Source organism: Macaca fascicularis, chromosome 5 (genome assembly GCF_037993035.2).
Source record: "Macaca fascicularis isolate 582-1 chromosome 5, T2T-MFA8v1.1".
Classification (NCBI taxonomy): Eukaryota; Metazoa; Chordata; class Mammalia; order Primates; family Cercopithecidae; genus Macaca; species Macaca fascicularis.
In genome coordinates, this window is record NC_088379.1 from 16732651 (window position 1) to 16744928 (window position 12278).

General features: G+C 43.6%; 1 pseudogene; it reads right to left on the bottom strand.

Annotated features, from left to right (window-relative positions):
- Positions 1–1973: 1973 nt before the first annotated feature.
- Positions 1974–3002, bottom strand: LOC102133046 (nascent polypeptide-associated complex subunit alpha-like; annotated as a pseudogene).
- Between the last annotated feature and the right edge of the window lie 9276 nt (positions 3003–12278).

Here is a 12278-nt window from a genome sequence, read left to right on the forward strand (position 1 = left end):
CTAATTTTTGTATTTTTCGTACAGATGGGGTTTTGCCATGTTGGCCAGGCTGGTCTTGAGCTCCTGGGCTAAAGTGATCCGCCTGCTTTGGCCTCTCAAAGGGCTGGGATTAGAAGCAGGAGCCACCACACCCTGCCCAAACTCAATTTTGTATCTATAAAGTTTCACTCTTTTTAAAAATTATCGTTGTAATAATATATTTTAAAAACTTGGAAAAAATACAAAATCGTGAGAAAGAAGATAAAGATTAAACCCACTGTTGATATTTTATTTTCTTAAATGGTTTCCCAAATTACTGTATTTAATTAAGTCAACACCTTAAATCTCTTCTGGAATAAGGAAAGCAGGATGGGTAGATAGACACATACAGATATGAAGAATTATCTCAATAGTTTCCAAACCTGGCTGATGGTCAGAATTACCTGGTGAGCTTTTTAAAAGTGAATCAGAATCTCTTGGGGGAGGAAGGAGAGGAAGGAAGGAAGGTAGACTCCAGAAAGAGAGAGAAAGACAGAGCAAGGGAGCAGTGTGTGTGTGCTATGTGTGTTTGGAATTCCCCAGTTGATGGTTTAGAGTTGGCATTTTTGAGCTACCGAGGTAGACAAGTTTGAGGGTGTTGTCACAGAAAATATACAGAGCTTCCTTGGTGTTCATGGGGATGAAAAAAAAAAGAAAGAGAAAGAAAGAGAAGAAAAAGAAAGAAAGAAAGAAAGAAAGAAAGAAAGAAAGAAAGAAAGAAAGAAAGAAAGAAAGAGAGAGAGAGAGAGAGAAAGAAAGAAAGAAAGAAAGAGAAAGAAAGAAAGAAAATATACAGCACCAGAATGGTTAAGAACTTAAATGTAACTCCAATAGTGAGGACCAAATTAGAATTAAATAAAAAAGAAAAATCACTTTGTCATATGAAAAATTGTGGCAAGCATACATTTGACATATTGATAACTGTAATGATACATTTGGGTTTTTTTATTTTTTCAGTCAGTGATCTTTTATTAGAGAAAGGAGTTTATTCTAATCCTCAATACTGAGAACAGTTTGTCTCTGAAAGTATATATAGATGAGCAAACTGCTAAACAAGAAAACAAGAGTTCCCATTTACAAAGGATCTTGGCAGTTAAAAAAAAAAAAAAAAAAGGCACCAGCATTTCTCAGGACAGTCACTTACATCACTTACATTTCAGGGACAGCAGATAATTTTTTTTAATTTTAAGACAAAATCTCGTTCTGTCACCCAGGCTGGAGTACAGTGGTGCCATCGCCGCTCGCCTCAACTATGGGCTTGCACCACCACACTCAGCTAATTTTTGTATTTTTTGTGTAGACAGGAGTCTCACTATATTGTCCAGGCTGGTCTCCAACTCCTGGGCTCAAGTGATACTATTGCCTCTGTTTCCCAAAATGCTGGGATTATAGGCGTGAGCCACTGCTCTTGGCCCAGGGTAGTATTAAAGGAAGATCCCAGACCTGATAGAGGTGAGAATAAGAGAAAAGATTATTAGTCTCCTTTATTCTGGAAGCAGAAGAATACCAAGAAATTCTTTTTTTTTTTTTTTTTTTTTTTGAGTCGGAGTCTCGCTCTGTTGCCCAGGCTGGAGTGCAGTGGCGCGATCTTGACTCACTGCAAGCTCCGCCTCCCGGGTTCATGCCATTCTCCTGTCTCAGCCTCCTGAGTAGCTGGGACTACAGGCCCCCACCACCATGCCTGGCTAATTTTTTGTATCTTTAGTAGAGACGGGGTTTCACCGTGTTAGCCAGGATAGTCTCGATCTCCTGACCTCGTGATCTGCCCGCTTCGACCTCCCAAAGTGCTGGGATTACAGGCGTGAGCCACCACGCCTAGCCAATGAAATTCTTTAAAAGGCAAGTGGTTAGCCATTAATAATCGCCTGGGCTGGGAGTGCAGTGATTGTGGGACTTTGCATAATTTGAATGTTTATTTTATTCTAATATTTTTCCAACAAGAAGCCATAATTTTACTTAGGATAGAAACAGGTACAAATTTCAAACCAAGATGCAGTTATTCTTTTGAAACACAGAAAAAAAGTCATTTTCAGGAGATCACATTGCTAACTCCATAATAGCTGTTACAATATCATTACCATTGTTCTTCAGGGCTCCCACTGCCTTTGCTCCCAACACATTTGCTTGTGACATGACCAATACTACGTCCTTAACTTCCACACCTGTATCATCAACCTGTTCCTCTCCAGTCTCCTCTTGTACAGTTGGAGTCTATGTGTTTTCTTGAATGCTCGAGACAGCTCACGCTGTGTCTCGGCAGGTGCTAACCATGCTTGTTAAGATAAATCCTGGCCGGGCGCGGTGGCTCAAGCCTGTAATCCCAGCACTTTGGGAGGCCGAGACGGGTGGATCACGAGGTCAGGAGATCGAGACCATCCTGGCTAACACGGTGAAACCCCGTCTCTACTAAAAAATACAAAAAACTAGCTGGGTGAGGTGGCGGGCGCCTGTAGTCCCAGCTACTCGAGAGGCTGAAGCAGGAGAATAGCGTAAACCCAGGAGGTGGAGCTTGCAGTGAGCTGAGATGCGGCCACTGCACTCCAGCCTGGGCGACAGAGCGAGACTCCATCTCAAAAAAAAAAAAAAAAAAAAGATAAATCCTTGATCTTGGCTTCCCCAAAAACTACGTAGGTATCTGAAGCAGGGTTCTTGTAGACATCTGGTTTTGTGATGACAAAGAAGATATTCTTAGATTTCCAGTAGTGACTGGAGTAACCCCTGTAATCTACGGAAGACCGAGTTTGGACATAGCTTTACATGCCTTCTTTTCACTCTAACTCTGTTTTGCTTTACTGATTGACACTCATTGATTTCAGCTACTGCTGCCAGTTGGGCTGTTTGTGTGGTGTCTCTGTGGAATTCCGATCCTCGAGCTCTGGTACTGATTTATCACCGTCAGGTTCTGTTCCAGACCTGGTCTCCACCTGGGGCTGTGGCAACTCCTGCTCTGTAGTAGGAATGGTTTCTGTGGCTTCACCAGGCATTTAGTGAAGGGAACATGAGACCAGGATGGTGGCAGAAAGACAGCCAGCAAGAAGGCAACAGTTTATTTTTCAAAAACTAAATGGGGCTGGGTGCGGTGGCTCACACCTGTAATCTCAGCACTTTGGGAGGCCCAGGTGGGTGGATCACTTCAGGGCAGGAGTTCAAGACCAGCCTGGCCAACATGGTGAAATTCCGTGTCTCCTAAAAATACAAAAATTAGCTGGCTGTGGTGGCATGCACCTGTAATCCCAGTTACTCAGGAGGCTGAGGCAGGATAATTGCTTGAGGCTAGGGGGCGGATGTTGCAGTGAGCCAAGATTGAGCCACTGCACTCCAGCCCGGGTGACAGAGCAAGACAAGAAAGAGAGAAAGAGAGAGAGAAAGAGAGAGAGAAAGAGAGAGAGAAAGAGAGAAATAGAAAGAAAGAAAGAAAGAAAGAAAGAAAGAAAGAAAGAAAGAAAGAAAGAAAGAAAGGAAGGAAGGAAGGAAAGGAAAAGAAAAGAAAGAAACTAAATGTACAAATGTACATCACATGACCCAGCATTTATACTCCTGGGCATTTATCCCAGAAAAATGAAAACTTATTTCCACATGAAAGCTTGTACACAAATGTCGTAGCAGCTTTATTGGGAATTACCAAAAACTGGGAGCAACCAAAATGTCCTTCAATAGGTGAATGACAGAAAAATAAAACAAAACAAAACTGTGATGCATCCATTCCATGGAATAATACTCTGCAATAAAAAGGAGTGAACTACTGGTATACATGACAGCTTGAATGGATCTCAAGAGCAAATGCTGGGTGACAAAGTCAATCTCAAAAGTTCACTACATCCCAGCTACTTGGGAGGCTGAGGCAGGAGAATCAATTGAACCTGGGAGATGGAGGTTGCAGTGAGTCGAGATCACACCACTGCACTCCAGCCTGGGCAATAGTGCAAGATTCCAACAAGTTCACATACGTTATGATTCCACTTATATAGCATTCTAGAGATAATACAATTATAGAGCTAGAGAACAAATTTGAGGTTGCCAAGGGTTAGGGATATGAGGCAGTAAGTGTGACTACAAAGGGGTAGCTCAAGAAGGATCTTTGTGGTGATGGAATAGGTTGGTATCTTGACACCAGTGGTGATTACAAAAATCTACACAAATGATAAAAGAACATTTAACTGTATGACCACCTTAGACCAATGCACCTTCCCTGGTTTTGATATTACACTAATTAGCTAGACGTAGAAGTAACCACTGGGGAAAACCGGTGAAGAGTAAGTGGAATCTCTCTGTACTTTCTTTCCAACCTTCTGTAAATCAGTAATTTTTTTTTTTTTTGAGACAGAGTCTTGCTCTGTTGCCCAGGCTGGAGTGCAGCGGCGTGATCTTGGCTCACTGCAACCTCTGCCTCCCAGGTTCAAGAGATTCTCCTGCCTCAGCCTCCTGAGTAGCTGAGATTACAGGCACACACCACCACATCTGGCTAAGTTTTGTATTTTTAGTAGAGAAGGGGTTTCACCATGTTGGTTAGGCTGGTCTTGAACTACTGACCTCGTGATCCTCCCACCGCACCCAGCCACCAATAATTTTTTGGAAATTAAAAAAAAAAATGTTTTAAAAAGTAAGCATATCACTGTGCACCAAACAAAAACACATCACCTGGTCGGGCACAGAGGCTCATGCCCGTAATCCCAGCACTTTGGGAAGTCGAGACGAGTGGTTTACTTGAGGTCAGGAGTTCGAGACCAGCCGGGCCAACGTGGTGAAACCTCGTCTCTGCTGAAAAAAAAAAAAATTAGCTGGGCATGGTGGCATATGCCTGTAATCCCAGCTAATCGGGAGCCTGAGGAGAATCGCTTGAACCCAGGAGACGGAGGTTGCTGTGAGCTGAGGTCGCGCCACTGCACTGCAGCCTGGGCAATTGAGTGAGACCCTGTCTCAAAACAAAAACCAAAGCGAAACAGTAACAAAACACATCACCTTCCCTAGACTGCACATTCTACTCTAGCTATATGCTAATGCTTCCAAAATTGGCATCACTAGCCAGCATGACTCACCTGCTCTCCAGACCCATATACCCAGTTGCCTATTGCATCTTTCCACTGGGATATCCTTGGGTTCCTCAGACTCAATTTGTGCAAAATGGAGCTGTTTTCCTTGCTGCCTCCTTCATTACCCTCACTACAGTTGCTTCTCCTCCTGGGTCTTCATTCTCAGTTGAAAGCAGGATACCCACCTTGTTGCTTAAACTAGAAGTTTAGGAGTCATCTCTAAATTTCCCCTTTCCCTCACTTCAGATCCAGTCCATCATGAAGTCATCTTGATCCTACCCTCCAAGCAGCATGGCAATTTTCCACCTCTCTCTCTGCTTCAGCCCCATATAGGACAAGCCACCATCAGCTCTATCCTGTGGCCCACAAAAGCATTCAACCACTGGACCCTGCTCACCTGTCCAGCTCCATCTTCCCTTCACTATCTATACTGCAGCCACATCCACCTTCTTCCAGTTCCGTGAAAGACCGGCCACCTTCTTCTGCCCTTCCTCAAGCCCTTCACTCACCTTCTCTCCTCACCTGTATCAGTCTTGCTTGTCATTCAGGTCGCAGCTTTAGTGTTAATTTTTATGGGAGAACTTTCCTGACTCATGAATTAGGTAAGAGCCTTCTGCTCTGTGCTCTTGGAGCCCCGTGAACTCCCCTCTCACATGCTGTGCTCAGCTCACGCTGCTGAATTGTCTTTCTTCCTTGCTGCACCATGTGCTGAGTAAAGGCGGAGACTGCGTCCCTTGTTTATCTTATACCCCTGTGTGCCTATCTCATTACCTGCCATATAGTAGGTCCTCAGTGTATTTATTGTGAAGGAGCGAAGCAAATAGATCAATGCTGGGGCTCATGAGTAAGTGAAGGAATTAAGCAAATAGATAAAATGCTGGGCTCAGGAGTAAGTGAAGGAATGAAGTGAATGGATCAACGCTGGGGCCCTTGTACCTCAGGACACTCTTGCTCGTCTTGCTCAACTGCTGTATCCCCAAGTGACTAGAGCACTGCCTGAAACAAAGCAGGCATTCAATAAATATTTGCTGAATAAATGAACGGACACACATGCCGAAATTCCATCCCAGTAATCTGAGGAGGAATACATTATGCAGTCTGTGATACAGTTACACTGAGAACATCCTCTTAATTCTTAATTGACAAAGCAATCCTGAGACCAGATTACACAGGAAGGAAGAAAACATAAACAGAAACACGAAATAATATCTCAGGTCTTTACCCATGTTTTATTTACCTTCCCCCAGGTAAATGCACTTTTTCACAACTTATTAGAAGACTAGATTTTCTTTCTAAAGGGGTTGAATCAGAGATACTCCAGATTTGGGGGGCCCAGACCCAGGTCAGGGAGGGGGAGACACCTAACAGAAAATAGGGACATGAAGTGAAAAGCTACAGACTGGATTATCTGACCCCAGATATATTTCTCCTGATTTGCTCCCAAAAAAACTAGCAGTCAGGCTATTAAGACAGATGGGCAATTGAAGGATCCCCTTTAGGGGAAAGCGGAAGCCCAAGAGAAAAGGCTTGTAGAGTTTGACATTTGGTGATGTCCCAATGAAATGATGGAGTCCCACCTAATCACGCCAAGGTAATACCTAAAGAAACCCCAATTATCAGGTCCTTACCATGAGCACGAAGAGGTTCATTTGGCCTTTCAGTCCTCACTTTTTGTTTGTCTGCTTTTTTGTTTTTTGATACTTTCAATTTTTATTTTAGATTTGGGGGCACAGGTGCAGGTTTTTACATGGGTATATTGAATGATGCTGAGGTTTGGGGTACAATTGATCCCATCACCTGGAAAGCTATTAAGTGAACGTAGTACTAACATAGTTACTTTTTCAACCCTTCCCCCCTCCCCACCCCCAGTCCCCCACTTATTCAACAGTCAAAGATCACCAGGCATTGGAAGAAATCCTGCCAACATCAAAGTGAGAGACCAAAACAAACAAAGAAGAAATCAGAAGTCAGAACAAACAGGGCCAATTCAGAGAGCAGTAAAAAAAATCTTCAGATAAAGTGTAATTAATATCCACGGAAAGACAATAGCAAGTATTGCATCGATGAGAAAAGCAAGCTCTGGGAAATGAAAATATTTCGTACCAGAAATAAGAAGTTCATAAACAAAAAGACAAAGAGATGAGAAATAGATCAATGTTTTTTTTTAAAAACCATATGTTAAACAGATGTTCATGGCTCACACCTGTAATCCCAGCACTTTAGGAGACCGAGGCAGGTGGATCTATTAAGGTCAGGAGTTCTAGACCAGCCTGACCAACACGGTGAAACACCATTTCTACTAAAATACAAAATTTAGCTGGGCATGGTGGTGGGTGCCTGTAATCTCAGCTACTCAGGAGGCTGAGGCAGGAGAGTCACTTGAACCCAGGAGGTAGAGGTTGCAGTGAGCCGAGATTATGCCACTACACTCCAGCCTGGGCAACAGAGCGAGACTCCTTCTTAAAAACAAATAATAAATGGATACAAATAACAACAACAAAAAAAGATGTTCAGTCTTTATTTGTGCTTAGTAGATACCTAATATATAGTAGTAGCTGTTATCATCTCACTCAGGAGATAAATTTGCCAATGATCTTTGCACATGAGGTTCCTTCCTTTTTCTTTTCTTTTCTTTTTTTCTTTTGAGAGACAAGGTCTCACTCTATCACCCATGCTGGAGTGCGGTAGTATGGTCATGGCTCAGTGCAGCCTAGATCTCCTGGGCTCAAGGGATCCTCCCATCTCAACCTCCTGAGTAGCCGGATCTACAGGCACACACCACCATACCTGGATAATTTTTTTGTTTTTATTTTTGTAGAGACGGGGGCCTCACTATGTTTCCCAGGCTGGTCTCAAACTCTTGGATTCAAGCAACCCTCCTTCCTAGGCCTCCTGAAGTGCTGGAATTACAGGTGTGAGCCACCACACTCAGCCTGAGATTCCTTCTAATTGAAATACATCTTCGAGGACTGTTTTATTAAAACAGATTTCAAAGTTTCACATATATTAGTTTAAAACATTAAACTTCGATTTGTACATAGCCATGAGTTTATTCAGCATTTGTAATATACAGTGCAATCGTATTGATTTAAACAACATTAACAAATGCTGGTATTTGTTACTGGCAACAAATTAGACTAGAAAGTGGCATTAAAACAAGGATGAGGGGAAAATATGCAATAGATGCTCCTTGGCCAGTGATGATGAAGGGATGTTCAACAGGTTGGCCTCCGATGCATGTAAGTAAGAAGGTCAAAATACACATTGACTCAGCATTGGCTCAGATTTCAACCCCTCCTGAAAAGTCTTAAAGGGGTATTAAGATAAGCTAGTGTGAAAAAGAACACATGGGTACTAGAAGGCCAAAAACACACTGGGGCCTACTTGAGGATGAAGGATGGGAGGAGGGAGAGGATCAGAAAAAATACATATGCTTATTCCCCAGGTGACAAAAATTATCTGTACACCAAACCCATGTGTCACACAGTTTACCTATGTAACAAACCTGCACATGTACCCCGAACCTAAAAGTTTAAAAAATAATAATAAGCTAGCTTTAACATCTAAATATTGTACCAAGTACAGGTCATATTTAGGAGTTAAGTTTCTAAAAAGTCCAGAATATTTCTTTCCAGCTCTATACTTATCTAAAAAGACCAAACACACTAAACCAAAGATGAAACTCAAATTTTTTAAAAAACTGATTTTCCTCATATGGAATAGGAACAAAAAAAATAATTTAAAAAGTTAAATAATTATTGAGTTTCTTTTCACTTACAAGTCCATTCTACCGATAGTAAAATAATAAAATTAATCCTCACATTTAACTTAAAAAATTCACAAAACTAAATGAATTCATCAAACAGGAAATCAGGTACATGTGCTTTACAGATAGTTTAATTGTCCAGGAATTGAAGTGTCCTCTACTTCCTCCACAGATAGTTCTATTACCTGATCACTGCTCTGCTGGAGAACAAATCAGTTGCCTTCACAGCCCCCCAAATTGATCCAAATTCTAACACTCAACTTGCTTTGGATAGAGTTTAGAATTTCTCCCCCTGGGGAAAAGAACTAATATTCTAGTGCAAGACTGAAATTCAAAATATAGGCAGTTATTAGAAAACAAACATGATTAGGTAATTGTATTTGCTTATGTTGCTTTTCCGTTGACTAACGGGTTAGAGCTAAAGAAACCCTCCATTTGTTTCAGTGAAATCTATCATTCACTGATTAAACATACATTGAAGCAGACACTGTACTTGGCTCTGCACTGGATCTTAGCTAAAAGGCCGAGAAGCAATTGTATTTGCCTCTAATAATAACATGATGAAAACAGAGTAAGACCGTCAAGTAGTTGATGGTCAAGCCGCTTTAATGTAGGCATAGGCAGAGCCTCATGTTGTTCAGTAGCTTTATTTAAATACAAAAGATAAAAAAGAATGTGAACAATAGTTCTTTCTGAGCCTTGCTATAAAGTGGTGTGAAAAAGTCCAGTGAGTAATCCCTACTACTCATGACAAGTGCAAAGTTCTATTTGCTGCTTTAATGTCAACACAATTTTTTCTGAGATTTCTGGAAGTTCTGTAACTTAAGGGTTAAAGGTACAGACCCTAGGGCTCAACAGGCCAAGGTCCAAATCCCTGCTCGGAGAACTGTAGCTTGGCCTTGGGGAAGATACCTTGTACCTGTGAACCTCACTGATTTATGAAGGTTAGAGTTGGCAACATGTGACAGCCAGCCCAAATCAACAGTAACTGAAATGCACCATGACTTACACATTCGCATTAAAGAAGTGTGGGCTTGCTGTCCAGGACTTGTATAGAATGTCCATGAAGCCACTATGGACCCAGGCTCCCTCCCCTGTCTACTCCACCATCCCTAGGGTGTGGCTTTGTCTTCACAGGCCAAGATAGCTCCGGAAGCTCCATTCACAGCATCTACATTCTACTGCATCTGCATTCTACAGGTGGCAGGATGATGGAAAGGCCTGAAACATTGGTTTCTGACCCCTTCCTTATAGTAAAATGCCAGGTACTAAATGAAAACCCTTTCAGTCATTCATTCAACAAATATTTGTTGAGCACCTACTATGTGCCAGTGGCAATAGCGGGCACTAGAAATACAATGGTGAATAAGATAGACATGGTTCCTGTCCTCATGGGCCACAGGGTATTGGAAGGGCCATAAGAATGATTTAATTGGCATGGCAATAAGCCCTGTGAAAGAAAAAAGAGTATGAGAGGTTAAAAATCATAGACACAGAGGACCTGATCTAGGTGCAGGCATCAAGAAAATGTTTCTTTGGGGAACTAAATTTGTGCCTTGACCTGTGAGATGACTAGTAATTACTACATGGGCAGAAATTGCTTGTTGCCTAGACAATATCCACATATACTCTCTCTCTCTCTCTCTCCTCCCACCACTCTCCCTGACATCCCAGACAAAGTCTTACTCTTGTTGCCCATGCTGGAGTGCAGTGGTACAACCATAGCTCACTGCATCCTTGAACTCCTGGGCTCAAGCGATCCTCCCACCTCGGCCTCTCAATGTGCTGGGATTACAAGCATGAGCCACTGCACCTAGCTGAGACTTTCTCTCTTTTCTAGTTTTAGAACCCAGATTTTATTCAGGATAGCAGCCCTCCTTCCAGACAGGGATGGCCAGTGGAATGTAGGCGGAAGTTGTTGAAAAGCGTTCTTGAAAGGGCATGACTCAACTGGGTGGGTGCCATTGGTCTTTCCCCTTCCTCCTGCCTAGCTGACACGGCAGCAACCACAGACCTTGAGGATGGAAACTATGCACCGAATGTTGGGGAAGGCAGCCTCATTCACACAGCCCTTTGACCCCCTCCTTAGCCACATAAAAACGAGCCTGGGACCAGCACAGTGGCTCACACCTGTAATCCTAGCACTTTGGGAAGTCGAGGCGGGCGGATCACCTGAGGTCAGGGGTTTGGGACCAGCTTGGCCAACATGGCAAAGTCCCATCTCTACTAAAAATACAAAAATTAGCCAAGTATGGTGGCGCATGTCTGTAATCGCAGCTACTCAGGAGGCTGAGGCCGGAGAATCACCTGAACTCAGGAGGTGGAGGTTTCAGTGAGCCAAGATTGTGCCACTGTGCTCCAGCCTGGGCGACAGAGCAAGACTCTGTGTTTCAAAAAAAAAAAAAAAAAAAAGGGCCTGGAACATTTCCTAAGAGATAAAAGAGAAGACAAAGATCCTGGCCGGGCGTGGTGGCTCATGCCTGTAATCACAGCACTTTGGGAGGCCAAGGCAGGCGTATCATCTGAGGTCAGGAGTCCGAGACCAGCCTGACCAACATGGAGAAATGCCATCTCTACTAAAAATACAAAGTAAGCCGGGTGTGGTGGTGCATGCCTGTAATCACAGGAACTCGGGAGGCTGCGGCAGGAGAATCGCTGGAACCCGGGAGGTGGAGGTTGTGGTGAGCTAAGACCACACCATTTCACTCCAGCCTATGCAAGAAGAGCGAAACTCGTCTCAACAAAAACAGAGACAAAGAGCCCACACAGCCTGGGCCCTGCTTATCACCTTGTGCGGGAATGTCTTTCCCCGTTTCAGGCTCAATGTGTGCTCCTTTGTCCTGTTTAAGCAGGTGCATTAATGGCCCTCAGGGATGCCTCTGGCATCAGTATTTTAGACCCCACAGGGGCAGGGAGGAGACAGGGTCCTTCTGCTGCTGCATGAAACAGGTGTGGGGGAGTGTGTCTGCTGCGAGGGGACTCATGGTCATGGGGGACCAGCATGCACTATTGAAGCTAATTTTGCTGTCTCTTCTCTGTGTGAGTAAAGCACTGTTCCATTCAGGGTTCAACTGTGTTGTGCTTCCGTTGGTGACTCAGACACCAGAATGCAGTGGGCGGAAGGGCTGGGTCTTCTGTTCCTGATAATAGGCAACAGATGTCACTTGCTTGACAGTTTGGCTCAGTGAGCAAGTCTCTATGAGACGCATCATGATGGGGTAGAAATGCAAGGGCTTGTCAGCCACATTGCCCCAGGGTGTTGCAGACTCTCTAGGGTGTAGGGGGCAAGGGAGGCTGGCCTCCCTCTGATCACGGGGTGATATTCCCATGGTGTCCCAGGGGCCACAGACAATGTCAGACGGAAGTGGGAGGAGCCCCTAGTGCAGAGAGTTTCACCTATCCCAGTCACTTGCTGGCCTCAAATAAGATCTGTTTGCACTCAACACAGAACCACCAATGGCACT